Below are 16,460 nucleotides of genomic sequence, written 5' to 3'. Positions count from 1 at the left end.
CGGGCCGACTGTAACCACGGGCTGAATTTGGCCCACAAGCAGAAAATTACAGTAACGGGCCGTAAGTAAACGAATGCTGGAAATGAGCCCAAGAATAAATGGGCTTTGAGAAGGTCGAAATATAACATGGGCTGGAAACGGCCCAACGGGTATAAAGTGATACACTATTTATTACGGGCCAGTTTCACCACGGGCCGTTAATGGGTGTAAAGTGATACGCTGTTCATTACGGGCCAGTTTCACCACGGGCCGTTAATAGGCCAGGAGTTACATAGGGCCTCATATGGGCCGAAAGACATCATGGGCCATACATGGGCCAAAAGTGAAAACGGGCTGGAATCATATTGGATGGCCGAGATGACGATACTGGGCCTAATTCGGATAGGGCGTAACGGGCCTTGGGTTAGCAGGCTGTAAATGGGCTATATGCGAACAGGCCGTTAACAGGCTTTCCATGGGCCGGCCCGCCACCTTTTGACCAAGTCAAATGGGCCGGCCTTTTCACAGGAATGGGCCTCTGTTGGGCCGTGCCACATGTCGACGTATCATAGGCGCCTTATGTCCAATGAGTGGATGACATCTGTCCCAACGATGAGCCGACACGTGTTTCCTCCAGCCAATGATGATTTTACACGTGGAAAATCCCCATTGGTCAGGGCTGTTAATGGGTTATCGGATCCAAAACCCGACCCAATAGCTTAACGGCGTTCCGTTACGGTGGATGCCACGTGTCGGTCACCCTTGACGAAAGCACTTCTGTGACGCGCGATTTATCGTCATGGAAGTGGACACTTCCGTGATGATAATTTTGGTAATGCCATGGAACACTTCTACGACAGCACAGGTATGAATATCTTGATTCTGTCATAAATTTGTCATGGATGTACATGCATGACAAAAAACGCGACCTACTGTGACAAACACGTATCATCACGGAAGTGTATTTTTTTTGTAGTGCATCTCGGAGCTGATACCCCAACGCCGTCGTGCATTACAAGAGATCGACCTCTCTCATCCATGGTTTCGGACCGAGATCCTTGCATCCCATCCACTCGCTTCATCCCTGTCGTCGTCCACCTTGCCGGCGCCGCTCCTATGACCGTCTCGTCCACCGCGCCCCACTACCAACGTCTACCCTCCTAGATTTGCTTCCACGCCGCCGACAGCCATCGCTACCGCAGCACCATCAAATTCTCAGCAGATGCATACACGACGCCGCACCGGAGGCGGTACTCTTTCGTATCTACTCAACTTATTTATCGTAGCAAGAAAATAGATCGCCATTGCTTTACTCTGATCTCTTGTCCATCACTTACTTGTTAGTTGAAAGCAAACATTGGTTGTGAAGTTGCTTTTGTCTGGTTTGCACCTTCAGATCCGCCATGGCACGCTCAACACTATACTCGCAATGCTTATGGTTTTCCCTTTTATATTCCACACTAGTTAAATGACAGTAGACTAAATTTCAAAATTGGGTCAGTCGATTTTTGAGAGCTCGCCTGAAAGAACATGCGGTGCCCCCATGTTTGGTTTTGGTAATTGATGACAATCTCTATGGACTAATGGTTGCCTTGAGTTATATTTGAAGGATTTGTCCATAGGCATTTATTGAAGTCCATGTGTTGGTTTCAAGGAGTTTATGTGGTGACCAAGGTGTTATTAAGGAATTATCCAAAGATTGGTCATGTGAGAGTAGAGCTTATTGCAAGCATGTCTTGAAGAAGAAGATTGTGTGATCATTCATGTTTACCTTCAAGACATCATCCAAATGAAGAGAGTTGGAAAGAGTCAAGGTTGATCAAGACTAAGTCAAGAGTGAATCAAGTTGATCAACACACAAAGCGCACAAGATGTACCGAGAGGGATCAAGCGATCCCATGGTGTGGTAAGCATTGTCAATTACGCTTTGTGTACTAACCCATGATCTTCGTGAGAGTTCTTTGTGGGGTTAGGTTGCGGTGTGCAAGTTCAAGTGAAGCATCATGAAGAGATCAAATGCTTGAAGCTTGCCGTCCATTGTGGCGACAATGGACTTGTGAAGATGTTGCGGTGTGCAAGTTCAAGTGAAGCATCATGAAGAGATCAAATGCTTGAAGCTTGCCTTCCATTGTGGTGACAATGGACTTGTGAAGATGTGCGGAAGAGTGGCTCACCCATACTGGAGTATGGGGGAGCAATCAACTAGTCTTCATCGAGCCAACACAACCAAGAAAGGTGGTCCAACTTGAGGGAGTCAAGATCGTCATCATCTAGCTCAAGTGGACCATGTGCAAGGCAAAGGTTTGCTCTTGATAGGTTTTCTATTTTACCGGTCTCATGATGGTAGTTGGGAGACCGGGTTATAGGATCGATTGCCGTACTATCAAGGGGGGCTCTCGATGAGTAGCTTGATCGTATCGTTCATAGAGAGCTCAAACCATTGCATCCTTGCATCATCTTTGTTGGTTCTTGTTTGGTTCTTCTCTTTGTGAGTTTTGGAGCTTATGGTCATCTTGATGACAAGCTCGAGTTCATCGAAAACGGAGTTCACTCGCATCTTCTATGATGTTTTCAATGTTGGAGGTTATGCCGGTTCTTCTCGGTTGGAGGTTTCACTCCTCTATTTGTTGGCATACCTCCCCTGCCTCTTCTTACTATAACCAACAAGCTTGTTTTGATGCTACTCATCGTCTTGTATCCAACAAGCTTGAGTTTGCTCAATTCGAAGCTCATATGAAGAAGTTATGGCAGTTCTGGTTTTCTCCCCGCGGTAGTACCGCGGCCAGAGCGGCAGTACCGCTTATCGCCCCAAGCGGTAGTACCGCTGTCCAGAGCGGTAGTACCGCCTATGGCCATAAGCGGTAGTACGGCTACGGTTCCGCGCTGGTACCGCCTCGATTTTGGGTCTTGCATTTTTCGTGTCGAGTTTTGCAGTAGTTGCACGGCAGTAAGGCACGGCAGTTCCGCCTATGAGCGGTAGTACCGCCCTGATGGGCGGTAGTACCGCCTGTAAGCGGTAGTACCGCTCCGGTCGGGCGGTAGTACCGCTACTGCATTTTTGGTCCCGTGTTCTGCTCCTCCAGCGGTAGTACCGCTGGGGTGCGCGGTAGTACCGCTTATAAGCGGTACTACCGCCCCAAGGTTCATGTTTGGTTGCTCCTTTTCCCTGCTTCTTCCGCCAGAGCGGTAGTACCGCTCGTGGAGCGGTAGTACCGCTCGTGTGCGGGCTGAGCACATAACGGTTGGATTTTTCCCCTTCTATAAAAGGGGGTCTTCTTCCCCAATGAACCTTATGCATTGAGCTCGTGTTCTTCCCCCATTGTTGACCTTCTTCGAGCTTGCTAACTCACAATCCCTCCATGGATTCTTGCTAGTTTTTGAGGGAAAAGAGAGAGGAGATCTAGATCCACATTTCCACCAATCACTTTCTCCTCTATGTGAGGGGAACCCATTGGATCTAAATCTTGGAGTTCTTGGTGTTCTCCTTCTTGTTCTTCCTCTCATTTTCCTCCCTAGCATTAGTTGCTTCGGTGAGATTTGAGAGAGAAGGACTTGGGCACTCCGTGTGCCCTTGCCATTGCATTTGGTGCATCGGTTTGAGTTCTCCACGGTGATACGTGGAAGTTACAAGTTGAGAAGCTTATTACTCTTGGGTGCTTGGTGCCCTTGAGCTTGTTCCTCGTGGGTGCTTGGGCGCCCTAGACGGTTGGTGGTGTTCGGAGCTCAATCATTGTGGTGTAAAGCTCCGGGCAAGCGTCGGGGTCTCCAATTAGGTTGTGGAGATCGCCCCGAGCAATTTGACGGGTTCCGGTGACCGCCCCCAAGGGTTGCCAAAGTGTACGGGTTCGGTGACCGCCCCCAAGGATTGCCATTTGTACGGGTTTGGTGACCGCCCTCAAGGGTCCCTTAGTGGAATCACGGCATCTTGCATTGTGCGAGGGCGTGAGGAGATTACGGTGGCCCTAGTGGCTTCTTCGAGAGCATTGTGCCTCCACACTGCTCCAAACGGAGATTAGCATCCGCAAGGGTGTGAACTTCGGGATACATCGTCGTCTCCGCGTGTCTCGGTTATCTCTTACCCGAACCCTTTACTTATGCACTTTACTTTGTGATAGCCATATTGTTTCTTGTCGTATATCTTGCTATCACTTAGTTGTTTATCTTGCTTAGCATAAGTTGTTGGTGCACATAGGTGAGCCTAGTTGTTGTAGGTTTTGTGCTTGTCAAATTAACCGCTAGGTTTATTCCGCATTTGTTCAAGCCTCAACCGTAATTATTTTAAAGCGCCTATTCACCCCCCTCTAGGCGACATCCACGATCTTTCATCGCCGGAGTTTGCCGATGCGAAGGAAGGGGCTCGGGTGGGGACGGTGGTTGTGGGGGCGGTGGTGGGGCCTCGCCGATCGAAGAAAACTCGACGCGGGTGGGGGCGGTGGTGGGGGTGGGGTGGCGGAGGAACACAGGCGGTGGGGGCCGGTGGTTCGGCCGGCGGCCTGTGCGGTGTTCTATATGAGAAGAATCAGAGACGAGGAAGAAGAAGGGTTAGGAGACATAGGATCTTCATCCAACCGCCTGAAATGGTTGACTGACCCAAATGACAAAAGTCACGCGAATTGCATGTAGACATGCAGAATATGCTTCCTCTTCTGTTCTTTAACATGTTCCTCTTCTGTTCTTCTTTACTAAGCACAGTATGTTCCTTGTCAGGAATGGGAGCAGGGACATCTGCAGTCGACACCTCTATTGTGCCGGTTCTGCTAAATGATTTCGCACTTTGAGTTGGAATGCCATAATACCCCAGAAATGGTGGGAGCCGTGCGGTCTTTGATAGACTAAACTGATAGTAAGAGTTGTGCGCCTACAGATGAATAGAGCTGGCCTGTAGGTGATCGATAGGCTGCATATTAGTAGCGGCAAAACCCTATGTTTTCCAGCCAATTCCGCTTTCCCAATTTATTTATGGTGGTTATGGTGTACCCCTATTATCTACACTACGATCTGCCTACTGGCTCTACGCTCTCGTTATCATGGTTTGGCTGTAAACTTTCTATAAGGTATATTATGAACCTATTGTCTGCAAACTATCCTTATATCTGGGGCCCCCACACTACTAGGGAAAAGCCTAGCAGCAGCGCGGGTTTTGGGTGTATCAGTAGCGCGGGTGCCCGCGCTACTGATACGGCGCCACAGCTAACTTGTAGCAGTAGCGCGTGTTAACACACGCTACTGCTATACATGGTTAGATGTAGCGTGCGTTGCAGACAGCGCTACTGCTAATTATCTGTAGCGGATCTTATACCCCGCGCTACTGCTATTACTTTCAAAAAAAAAATCTCGATCCCGTGCGTGTTGTCAATGGCAGCAGTGGTTTGATCTAGCGACGGTTGGCGTCGCCGGAGGCATGAACAGACAGTGGAAGACCAGATCCGGCGGTGGTTGTTGGAGAGGGCCCGTTTCTATGGTACAGCCAGGCCGCGGCGTGGGGCTCCTCTTCCCGACCATGCCAGATAGCTCCGGGTCGTCGATGGCGACGACCTGCATGGGCATGAACATGGGAGGGTGAGTCAAACTAGAGGGAGAGAGAGAAAAGGAAAACCGAGGAGAGACGAAGGTGATGGAGGGAGCAGTGGAGCTAGTCACCGGTGGTGAGGTGCTCCGGTGTGGTGGCACGGGGCGGCGGCCTCCTAGACGTCGGTGGAAGACCGGCGAGCTCCTAGACGCCGGTGGCGCGAGGCGGCAGCCTCTTTCGGCGCCAGGGAGGAGGAGGGGAGCATGGGCAAGAGGTCCATGTGAGAGTGTATGGAAAGTGAGAGGAGAGAGTGGCGGAAGAGAGGAGGGATTTGGGGGAGGAGATGGATATTCGGCCGAGGATATGGCGACTTCAACTACCTCGTACTTAGTAATAGCGTGGGGTGTAAAACCACGCTACTACTATGAACTTAGTAGTAGCGCTGGTTTATACCCCTCGCTACTACTATGGCATGTCTCGGGGGGCACGGTAGAGACCACTTAGTAGTAGCAAGGGTTAAAAACCTGCGCTACTACTATCAACTTAGTAGTAGCAAGGGTTAAAAACACGCGCTACTAGTAAGTAGCAGTAGCGAGGGGTATAAACCCTCGCTACTAGTAAGCATCTGCCAATAAGCTTTTCCCTAGTAGTGCCAACAGTGACTTATTTTTGTGTGTAGTTGTGCCAGATTATATTAATCTACTCACCATATTACAGCACACATGGGCTCTCTCATCAGAATCCAGTGATAGCACACAACGGTTTACAGGGAGCCTATATTATATTACAATAGCCTCTGCATTACAAAGATAATCTCACTACTATTTGTGTTTTCATGCTTTACAGATATTGTATGTAATCACAATGAATATAAGAATGCGCACATCAGAAGAATATTGCAGAACAGTTCAATGGGTAACAAACTTGGCATCAAGGGATTGAGGTCCATTGTGGATGCAATGAAACCCACATGCTCCCGACCTATAGATTCGTATTCAGAATATGATCCTAATGACTATTCTGAGCTCAAGGAGTCAAAGGCAGATCGCCTATCTTGTTCACCCAATAAGGTGCCTGTTCTAATTTGGCAAGGTTTTATTGGTTGCACATATCTTGCATAAGGTGTCTTGCGATTCTTTTGCTTCGTTGCATCGCCATATGCTTAGTTTACTCATGATATATGTGAACATGCCATGCCAATCCATTATCAACACTATTCCATTTGTCGTCATACCATGTTTTTCCATTCTAATGTTGTTCTTGTGTTTCAGACATCCAAAAGGAAGAGGGTGATTGCAGAACCTGAAGGAGTACAAGCAAAGTCCTTGAAAAAGGTGGTGCTACTGGAGAAATCACATAGCAGCCAGTGCCGCAAAACCTAGGATATCGCAACTATGCTGGTCGCTGCTTTGCTCTTGTGAGTACGTATTGTCCTATCGCTGTCCGTACATTCATACCTGGTGGATTATGTGACATCATTGTGCATTATAGCTTGCTTATCCACTGTTCGCTCCAAATTATCAGATCTATATTAATGCTTAAATTAATCTAGAATAAACCCAATGCCTATGAAGAAATTTAGTTCTGCATTGTTCTTGTAAGTATCTATTGTCCTTCATCACTTTACTTATATTTGTCAGCTAGTTCTTCATGTACACTTTGCAGCTTATTTTCCCTTGTCCTCCATTTTTCTACACATCATATCTGCATTTACTCTTGCCAAAATATTGAATAAAACCAATGTTACTGAAGAATTTTAGCTACGCATTCCTCTTTTCAGTGCCTTCTGCCTGTATGCTGTATTTACATTTGTACTCTGCATCTTAAGTTAAATAATCGCCATTTGTTCCTATATTTTCACATCTATATTTACTCTTAACAAAATGTGGAATAAAGGCAGAACTCTTGAAGAAGAGTGTGCGGTAGACTTCTTGAATTGCCCCCCATCAATATGGACAAGGCCTTTATAGCGCCTGTATTCACTACTAATGTAAGTTTGTCCTCCTCGAGTCTTCAAACTTTGTTGTTTATATTTGGATAGCTATGAGTGCAAATGTTGTTTATTTTTGTCGTCTGCATCAAATTGCTTGTTCAAAGTTTATAAAGTAGAAGTACATAAACATAAGTTTGTCCTTCTCAATTTCCGTCTTTAGTTGTACAATCTAGTTCCTTATTCGTACCATGTAAATTAAACTAAACATAGCAAGTTATCTTCTTTGGCACTTTGTGTATGCTTGTGTTCTTGATCTGTAATCCAGTGGTCTGGTGAAGCTGGCTGCTCCTGCACAATGCCATTTCCTGCCGTCTTAACTATGAACAATGCCTATTATGTTAATGCTATTTTAAACCGTGTCTCTTTATTTCTGACAAAGAAATGAGATGAATTAACAGCACTGATGCTTATACGTGCAAAACCTGTTATCTACCTACTTGCTTCTCTTTCAGGGTGACAACACTGCTGCTAGGAAGAACTGCCACAATCATAGTGAGATGAACCCATTGTTTGTCCCTCTAACACATATTCCGGAGGAGAAGGCAACACATATTGAGGGTAGGGATAGAACCAGGAAGTCACATCTTGATGTAGTGTCAAACTTACTCAGTGACACAAGCTCGATGAAGTCGCCGCCTGAATCTGTTCGACCTCTTCAGTCTGAAATTCAAGCAGAAATACATGCTTCCGCTCAAATACGACTGGAACTCCAATATCTATGCAAGATTAACTATAAGTATAGGACGTTTATTGATGCTACACAGCTTAAGTTGGTGGATATGAGCGCCAAAGAAGCGCAGTCTCATCAGGTTGCTAAGCTGCTTGCGCTGCAGCTCCTGGGCCAGGCTAACCTTTCTTGAACTGTGTTGAAGTGCTGTTGGTTCTGTCTATTATTTTGTCCGCCTGTTAACTTCCACTGGTGGCGACCTGCCCAGTTTATGTAATCTGCTGTCTGGTTGCCCTTTATTATTAGTGGCAGCGAACATTGATGCCGAGGGGATGTAATATGCTGTAATTTCTTTATTGTATAGTCTAGGTTTATTCTTGGTCGGTATGCTATAATTTAGGCCGGAAGGTTTAGTGGATCTCAGTGTTGTCGGTCTTCAGGCCGGCCTGTTACTCATATGGGCCAAAACCTGGGCCTATAATCATCTTGGGCCATTAGCAGGTCTAAACCAATAGTTGTTTCCCGCCTTTAACATGCCGAGTAAAGTTCTGTCCAGCTAGGCCAGAGAATACCATGGGATTTTAACAGGCTAAAACCTAGACTGGGCTAGCGTTGAGCCGAAAAATTCACGGGCCAATACAATTTGAAACAGCCTAAGGCCCATGTTTGGCCCAAATAGGATGAGCAGTTAACAGGCCAGAATATATCTCGGGCCTATTTGGCCCAATAAAATTATGGGCTTTAAGCAGGCCAGTATCTACGCGGGCCATAGGCCTAAAAGTGTCATGGGCCGTTATTAGATGGGCTGTAAGCAGGCCGAATTCAACGCGGGCTGTAATTAGGCCCAACTGTTACACGGGCTATTAACAGGCCGATATGCCAGTTGGGCTGAAATTTATCCACGAAGACTATGGGCCGTTAAGAGGCCTAAAGTTACTTCGGACAAGAAATAGCCCAGTTTCTGTATGGGCCGTGAAATGGCCTAAAGTTAATCCGGGCCGACAACATCCCAGATACACCACGGGCCGCTAACACGCCGAAACTATTATCGGGCCAAACTAGTAAACGGGCATTTAACAGGCTGAAATACAAACCTGTCTTTGAATGGGCCCAAAAGAACAGTGGCCTGTTAACGGGCCTGATCCGATGTGGGCCGTAATTTGGCCCAAAACACGGCAGGCTGTGAACGGACCTCATCTGGTATGGGCGTCAATTTGACCAAAAACATGGCAGGCTGTTAACGGGCCAGCCCACTAGTGTCTAAAAAAGCTGGGTCGGCCTTTTCACCGGAATGGGCTCTGTTGGGCCATGCCATGTGTCGACATATCATAGGCGCCTCATGTCCAATGAGTGGATGACATCTGTCCCAAAGGTGAGCCAATACGTGTTTCCTCCAGCTAATGAGAATTTTACACGTGGAAAATCCCCATTGGTCCGGGCTGTTAACGGGTTATCGGATCCAAAACTGGACCTGATAGCTTAACAGTGAGCCATTACGGTCGATGCCACGTGTCGGTCACCCTTGATGAAAGCACTTCTATGACACGTGATTTATCGTCATGGAAGTCGACACTTCTGTGATGATAATTTTGGTAATGTCATGGAACACTTCTACGACAGCAAAGGTATGACTATCTTGATTTTGTCATAAAATCGTCATGGATGTACATGCATGACAGAAAACATGACCTACTGTGACAAACACGTATCATCACGGAAGTGTATTTTTTTTGTAGTGTCACCAGCCCCGGCATCGCCACTCCCACCGATGGTGTGCTTCAGCAAAATCCTAATACACTCCATGCGGCGGTGACAACAGTGGACGGGGTGTGTGGCCGCCTATTATGACCAGCGGATCGGGCGCACCATTAATATGGAGAAGTGGGAGCGAGGTGGGTGGCGGTCAAAGGGATGGCTCGCCTCCGGTGAGCCTGTGTAGCGGACTGCTGGCATGCCTACCGTCATTTCATACAACTACTAGCATGCACCACAGTGAGTGCATAGCGAACACGCGCATGCCTCTGCCTCCCGGTCTGCTTGCGCGGCGGACTGCTAGCATGCGTCTCGTCAACTCATGCATGCTCGTACGGCACACGGGACGCGTGTGCGGCACGTATTATATTGATTTTTCCTTTTTGATGATTAATTCTGTCGCTTTATTGCTTAACCGAAGCACGTCACGTACATTGTTGATACACAGTTCAGATAAAGTGTCCTTTTGTGATACTGGTTGATAATTATTGATAATTTCCTGTCTGTAAGAAGATTATATCAAAACTTGTCTCAAATTTGAAAAAAAATCACAATCTATTGGTGTCCATATGACACCACAATAAGTTTCATGAATTTCAACTTAGTTTTGGATTTACGGGATTTTAAAATCAAGATTCTCGATGTTAGAAATTTTCTTGCATGGGGACTAAACATGCACCCAGGGACACGTACACATATGATTTTGCAATCCATTTTCATGCACTATCACGGGTCTCATGTATATCAAATTTGATTTTTGCACATTAAATCCCTGGAAAATCAATCAATGTGTAAAAACCGACAAATGTTATCTATTTTTTTTCAATTTTTAACACTAAACTCATTTGGTTGCATGTTCGCTGCAGAAAAGTTTGACATGCATCTTTGGGCCACATGCACGTGGTGGTCCTAGGACACTCACTCGTGTGTGACACTCTCCGTGGGCCCGCGAGGTTGCCGTCTAGCACTATGACATGCGGTGAGAGAGGTTAATTTGACCAACAAGGATGGTCAATTTTTTGTTTTTGTTACATATGGTAGGAGTATATATATAGTACGCGTTGAAGAGGGTGGCCGAGGGCAGCATATACTACGCGCCATATAGGACAGTCACTCGCGTGCGATGCTTCCATCCGTGCGCCCGCGAGGTTGTCCTCCATCACTTTGACCCAACAAGGAGGTTTCTTTTTGGGTTGTGTTGCGGTAGGAGTATATAGTACACGTCGAAGAGGGGAGGAGGGGGCCGGTGTCGATGTTTTGGGATCGGGGGTACCCAGACTTGCCTGACTGCGGCCCAGCATGCGGGCTTATTGACGGCCTGGTACAGCTCAGCTGCAAGGACTTCAAGACAAGACCCTCACGAGGGCCCACGGCCTCGCGAGGCGAGCGACGCCAAGACCTCCTAGGGAGCGGCTCCTCGAGCCTGCCTCCCGAGGAGCGGAGGTTTCTATGCAGGTACCCAGCCTCACGAGGCTCCGGATGACGTGAGCCATGACGACCAAGGCCAGGCGGGCGCCAGCGGGCGCAGAGGAGGGCAGTTTCCTCTTCGGTGCTATGGAGGCAAGGACAGGCACAGGTTCCCGAGGAAGGCCCCAAAGGTTTCTATTCTGGTGCAACGAGACCAAGACCACGAGCTTGGCAGGACGGATGTCATCGCCGAGCCCACCGCTGCGTCATGGACAGAAGCTTTGCAGGCGAAGACCACCTTTCGTCAGGATAAGATGTACTTCTTGTCCCCTTACAAAATTTGCCATTGTGGGATCCCTTCCCGCCAAAACGATAAGGGAGGAGGACCAAGGCCACTATAAATATAGACTAGCCTCCACCATAGGAGGGGATCGACCCATCCTCCCCAATAGAGCCCTCGCGAGGTTGCTCGCCCACTATACCAGCTCATCCTTAACCTCCTCGTGAGGCCAATCCACAAATGGAAAGAGTAGGGTCTTACACCGCAAGGTGGCCCAAAACTGGGTAAATCTCCGCGCTCTTCCTTTCTCTTCGATCATCCTACACGGCAAGGTTGAGGCTTGGGTATAGTGAGCAAAGCGCCCCGGTGAAGCGAGATCCTTTGTACACGCCCCAGAATTCGAACCTTCTTGGGTCCGCAAAGCACTCATTCTGACGTTTGGCACACCAGGTAGGGGCGTGTCGAAGCTCCGTCTCTTCATCAACCACATTTCGTTCCCGGTCCGCTGTGCCCATGGCTGAAGCTCGCCGTATACACACCAAGTGTCGGGCTGCTCAGGCCGCTCAGACGGCCCCGGTAGGTCACGGTGCCCCTCGACACGCCCCTTCCCCGATGGTCAACGGTGCTACTGACCCTGCTGCTCGAGAGCAGCAGGATTCTTTGCTGCTTCCTTCCGTGCCACGCGACGGCCGCACCGCCATGCCTTCCTTCACCCCCGTCATGGTGTCGTCTTCCCACGCTCTCCTCGGGCCGGCGAACGCGCAGGCAGCGCTCCTCATGGCGTGGGAACTGCTGTGCTACCGCCTCGTCGATGAGGCCAACGACGCCTGGCTAGGCCGCATCACCGAGCTCATCAACGCCGCCGGCGAGGCCCCGGCGGCCTCCCACTCACATCGCCCTCCGCCGTCTCGCGCAGGCGAGGTGGCACACGGCGCTCCTCCACCTCCGCCTCGGCACGACGCTGATACGTCTCCAACATATCTATAATTTTTGATTGTTCCATGCTGTTATATTCTCATTCTTGGATGTTTTACAATCATTTTATAGGAACTTTATATCATTTTTTGGTACTAACCTATTAACATAGTGCCCAGGGCCAGTTGCTGTTTTTTGCTTGTTTTTTACTTCGCAGGAAATCAATACCAAACGGAGTCCAAACGCACCAAAACTTTTTGGTGATTTTTTCTGGACCCGAAGAAACCAGATGGGCCAAAGAAGTACCAGAGGGGTGCCCTGAGGGGGGCACAACCCACCTTAGCGCGCACTGGTGGGTTATGCCTACCTCGGTGGCCTCCCACACCGCCTCTTTGCTCTATAAATACGCCAATATTCCAGAAACCCTAGGGAAGTCGACAAAAATCAATTCCAGCCACCGCAAGTTCCAGAAACCACAGATCCAATCTAGACACCATCATGGAGGGATTCATCATCCTCATTGGTGCCTCTCCGATGATGCGTGAGTAGTTCATTATAGACCTTCGGGTCTATAGTTAGTAGCTAGATGGATATCTCTCTCATTTGATTACCAATGCAATGGTCTCTTGGAGATCTATTGGATGTAACTTTTTTTGCGGTGTGTTTGTTTGGTCCGATGAACTTTGAGTTTATGATCAGATCTATGTTTTTATGCATGAAAGTTATTTGAGCCTTTTGATCTCTTGTATGCATGATTATTTATAGCCTTATATTTCTTCTTCGAATCTTTGGTTTAGTTAGGCCAACTAGATCGATTTTTCTTGCCATGGGAAGAGGTGGTTTGTGATGGGTTCGATCTTACGGTGCTTGATCCCAGTGACAGAAGGGGAACCAACACGTATGTATCGTTGCCATTAAGGCTAACAAGATGGGGTCTATTTCTACATAAATAGATCTTGTCTACATCATGTCATCGTTCTTATTGCATTAGTCCATTTTTCAATGAACTTAATACACTAGATGCATGCTGGATCGCGGTCGATGTGTGGAGTAATAGTAGTAGATGCAGGCAGGAGTCGGTCTACTAATCTTGGACGTGATGCCTATATAATGATCATTGCCTGGATATCATCATAATTATTTGAAGTTCTATCAATTGCCCAATAGTAATTTGTTTACCCACTGTATGATATTTTTCTCGAGAGAAGCCACTATTGAAATCTATGGCCCCGGGTCTATTTTCTCATCATATACTTTCAGATCTATTTTACTATTTTCCTTTTTATTTATTTGCAACTTTTATTTTCAGATATATATTATCAAAAACCCAAAAATGCCTCGCTGAGTTTTATTTGCTTTTATTTGCATTTATCCAATCTACTATAATTTTACCCATCCTTTACCCGTGAGGGATTGACAACCCCTCTCTTACGTCGGGTTGCAAGTATTTGTTCTTTGTGTGCAGGAGCTGTTTACTCGGTGTTGCGTGGTTCTCCTACTGGTTCGATAACCTTGGTCTCATCACTGAGGGAAATACCTACCATTGCTGTGCTGCATCATCTCTTCCTCTTTGGGGAAATACCGACGTAGTTCAAGCAAACATCAAAAGGAATTGCCGGCGCCGTTGCCGGGGAGGATCATGTCAAGATAGTCTCGCGTCAACTTGCCAATTTATGGCGCTATTGCCGGGAAGACATCATCAACATCTACCAGGTTCCTAATCACGAATCTCATCCCCTTGCAATTTACGTTATTTGCCATTTTCCTCTCGTTTTCCTCTTCCCCACTTCACAAAAATTTGCCGTTTTATTCATCCTCTTTTCGTTCGCCGTTTTCTCGTCAGATCTGTTTTGAGTGCAATCTTGTAGCATAGTCACGATGACTCAAGAGAACACCAAGTTGTGTGATTTCTCCGATACCAACAACAATGATTTCATTAGCACTCCGATTGCTCCTCCCACCACTAGTGCGTAGTCTTGTGATATTAATGCCGCTTTGTTGAATCTTGTTATGAAAGATCAATTTTCCGGTACCCCTAGCGAGGATGCCGCGTCCCATCTTAACACATTCGTGGAATTATGTGATATGAAAAAGAAAAAAGATGTGGACAATGATATTGTGAAGTTGAAATTATTCCCGTTTTCTTTGCGAGACCGTGCAAAAATTTGGTTTTCTTCTTTGCCTCGTAATAGTATCGATTCTTGGGATAAGTGCAAAGATGCCTTTATTACTAAGTATTTTCCGCCCGTGAAAATTATTCCCGTTAGGACGTAAATCATGAATTTTAAGCAACTTGAGCACGAACATGTTGCACAATCTTGGGAAAGAATGAAATTGATACTAAGAAATTGTCCTACTCATGGTTTAAGTCTTTGGATGATCATATAATTTTTTATGCGGGATTGAATTTTGTTTCTAGAAATCTTTTAGATTCCGCCACGGGTGGTACTTTTATGGAAATTACTTTGGGTGAAGCTACTAAATTGCTAGACAATATTATGGCAAATTATTCACAATGGCATACCGAAAGAGCTCCTACTAGTAAAAAAGTTAATTCGGTTGAAGAAATTTCTTCTTTGAGTGAAAAAGTTGATGCTCTTATGAAATTGGTTGCTAATAAAAGTGCTCCTATTGATTTTAATGATGTGCCTTTGTCTACCTTGATTGAGCAAAATAGTGATGATGTAGATGTGAATTTTATTTCTAGAAACAATTTCAATAATAATGCACATAGAGGTAATTTTAATCCTAGGCCTTTTCCTAGTAATTCCTCTCTAATAATTATGGTAATTGCTATGGTAATCCTTCATATAATACTAATAGGAACACCTCTGATCTTCAGAATGATATTAAAGAATTTATCAATAATCAAAAAGTTTTCAATGCTACAATAGAAGAAAAGTTGAATAAGATTGATGATATGTCTAGAAGCATTGATAGAATTTCTCATGATGTGGAAAATCTCAAGATGAAATTTTCTGTGCCTAAGGTACAGGAATCAATTAAAGCTTTATATGTTTCTATGGATGAAAGTAAGAACAGAACCGCTATGCTTATAGCTAGAAGAGAATTTTTAGAAAAAGCGTTTTCTAGTGATTGCTTTCATAAAAGTGATGAAGATCTTAAAATGACTAGTGTTTCTTCTATTGAATCCTTTTTTAGTAAGGTTAAAATGGATGATAAAGGGACTGGAGAAGATTCAACTTTAGCTAGAAGGCGTCCCGATAATTTGGAGGGTGAAAACCTTGTTGAGAAAATTGATAAAAGTGGGTTTGGAGAGGTCAAAACTTTAACTAGTGATGTGCCCACTCTTTTGGATTACAAAGACTTTAATTATGATAATTGCTCTTGGATTGATTGTATTTATTTTTTGCAATCCATGATAAATTCACCCCATGCTTATGAACAAAATAAAGCTTTTACTAAGCATATCGTTGATGCTATGATGAAAGCTTTAGGAGAAAAGTTGGAATTAGAGGTCTCAATTCCAACAAAATTACATGATGAATGGGAACCTACTATCAAAGTGAAGATTAAAAATTATGAGTGTTTTGCCTTATGTGGGTGCTAGTGTTCCTACAATTCTGAAATCTTTATGTGATGTGCTTGGTCTTGCCGATATTGAAGAATGTTCTTTAAATTTGCATTTGGCGGATTCTACTATTAAAATGCTTATGGGAAGAATTAATGACGTTCTTATTCTTGCAAATACGAATTATGTGCCCATAGATTTTATTGTTCTTGATATTGATTGCAATCCGTCTTGTCCAATTATTCTTGGTAGACCGTTTTAACGTACTATTGGTGTCGTGATTGATATGAAAGAAGGCAATATTAAATTTCAATTTCCACTAAGGAAGGGTATGGAACACTTCCCTAGAACTGGAATTAAGCCACCATATGAATCAATCATGACGGCATCATATGGATCTAGAAACAAAGATGGCAATACTTAGAT

Source organism: Aegilops tauschii, chromosome 3 (assembly GCF_002575655.3).
Source record: "Aegilops tauschii subsp. strangulata cultivar AL8/78 chromosome 3, Aet v6.0, whole genome shotgun sequence".
NCBI lineage: Eukaryota > Viridiplantae > Streptophyta > Magnoliopsida > Poales > Poaceae > Aegilops > Aegilops tauschii.
The sequence above is the reverse complement of the archived record's forward strand: the minus strand, read 5'-3'. Positions refer to the sequence as shown.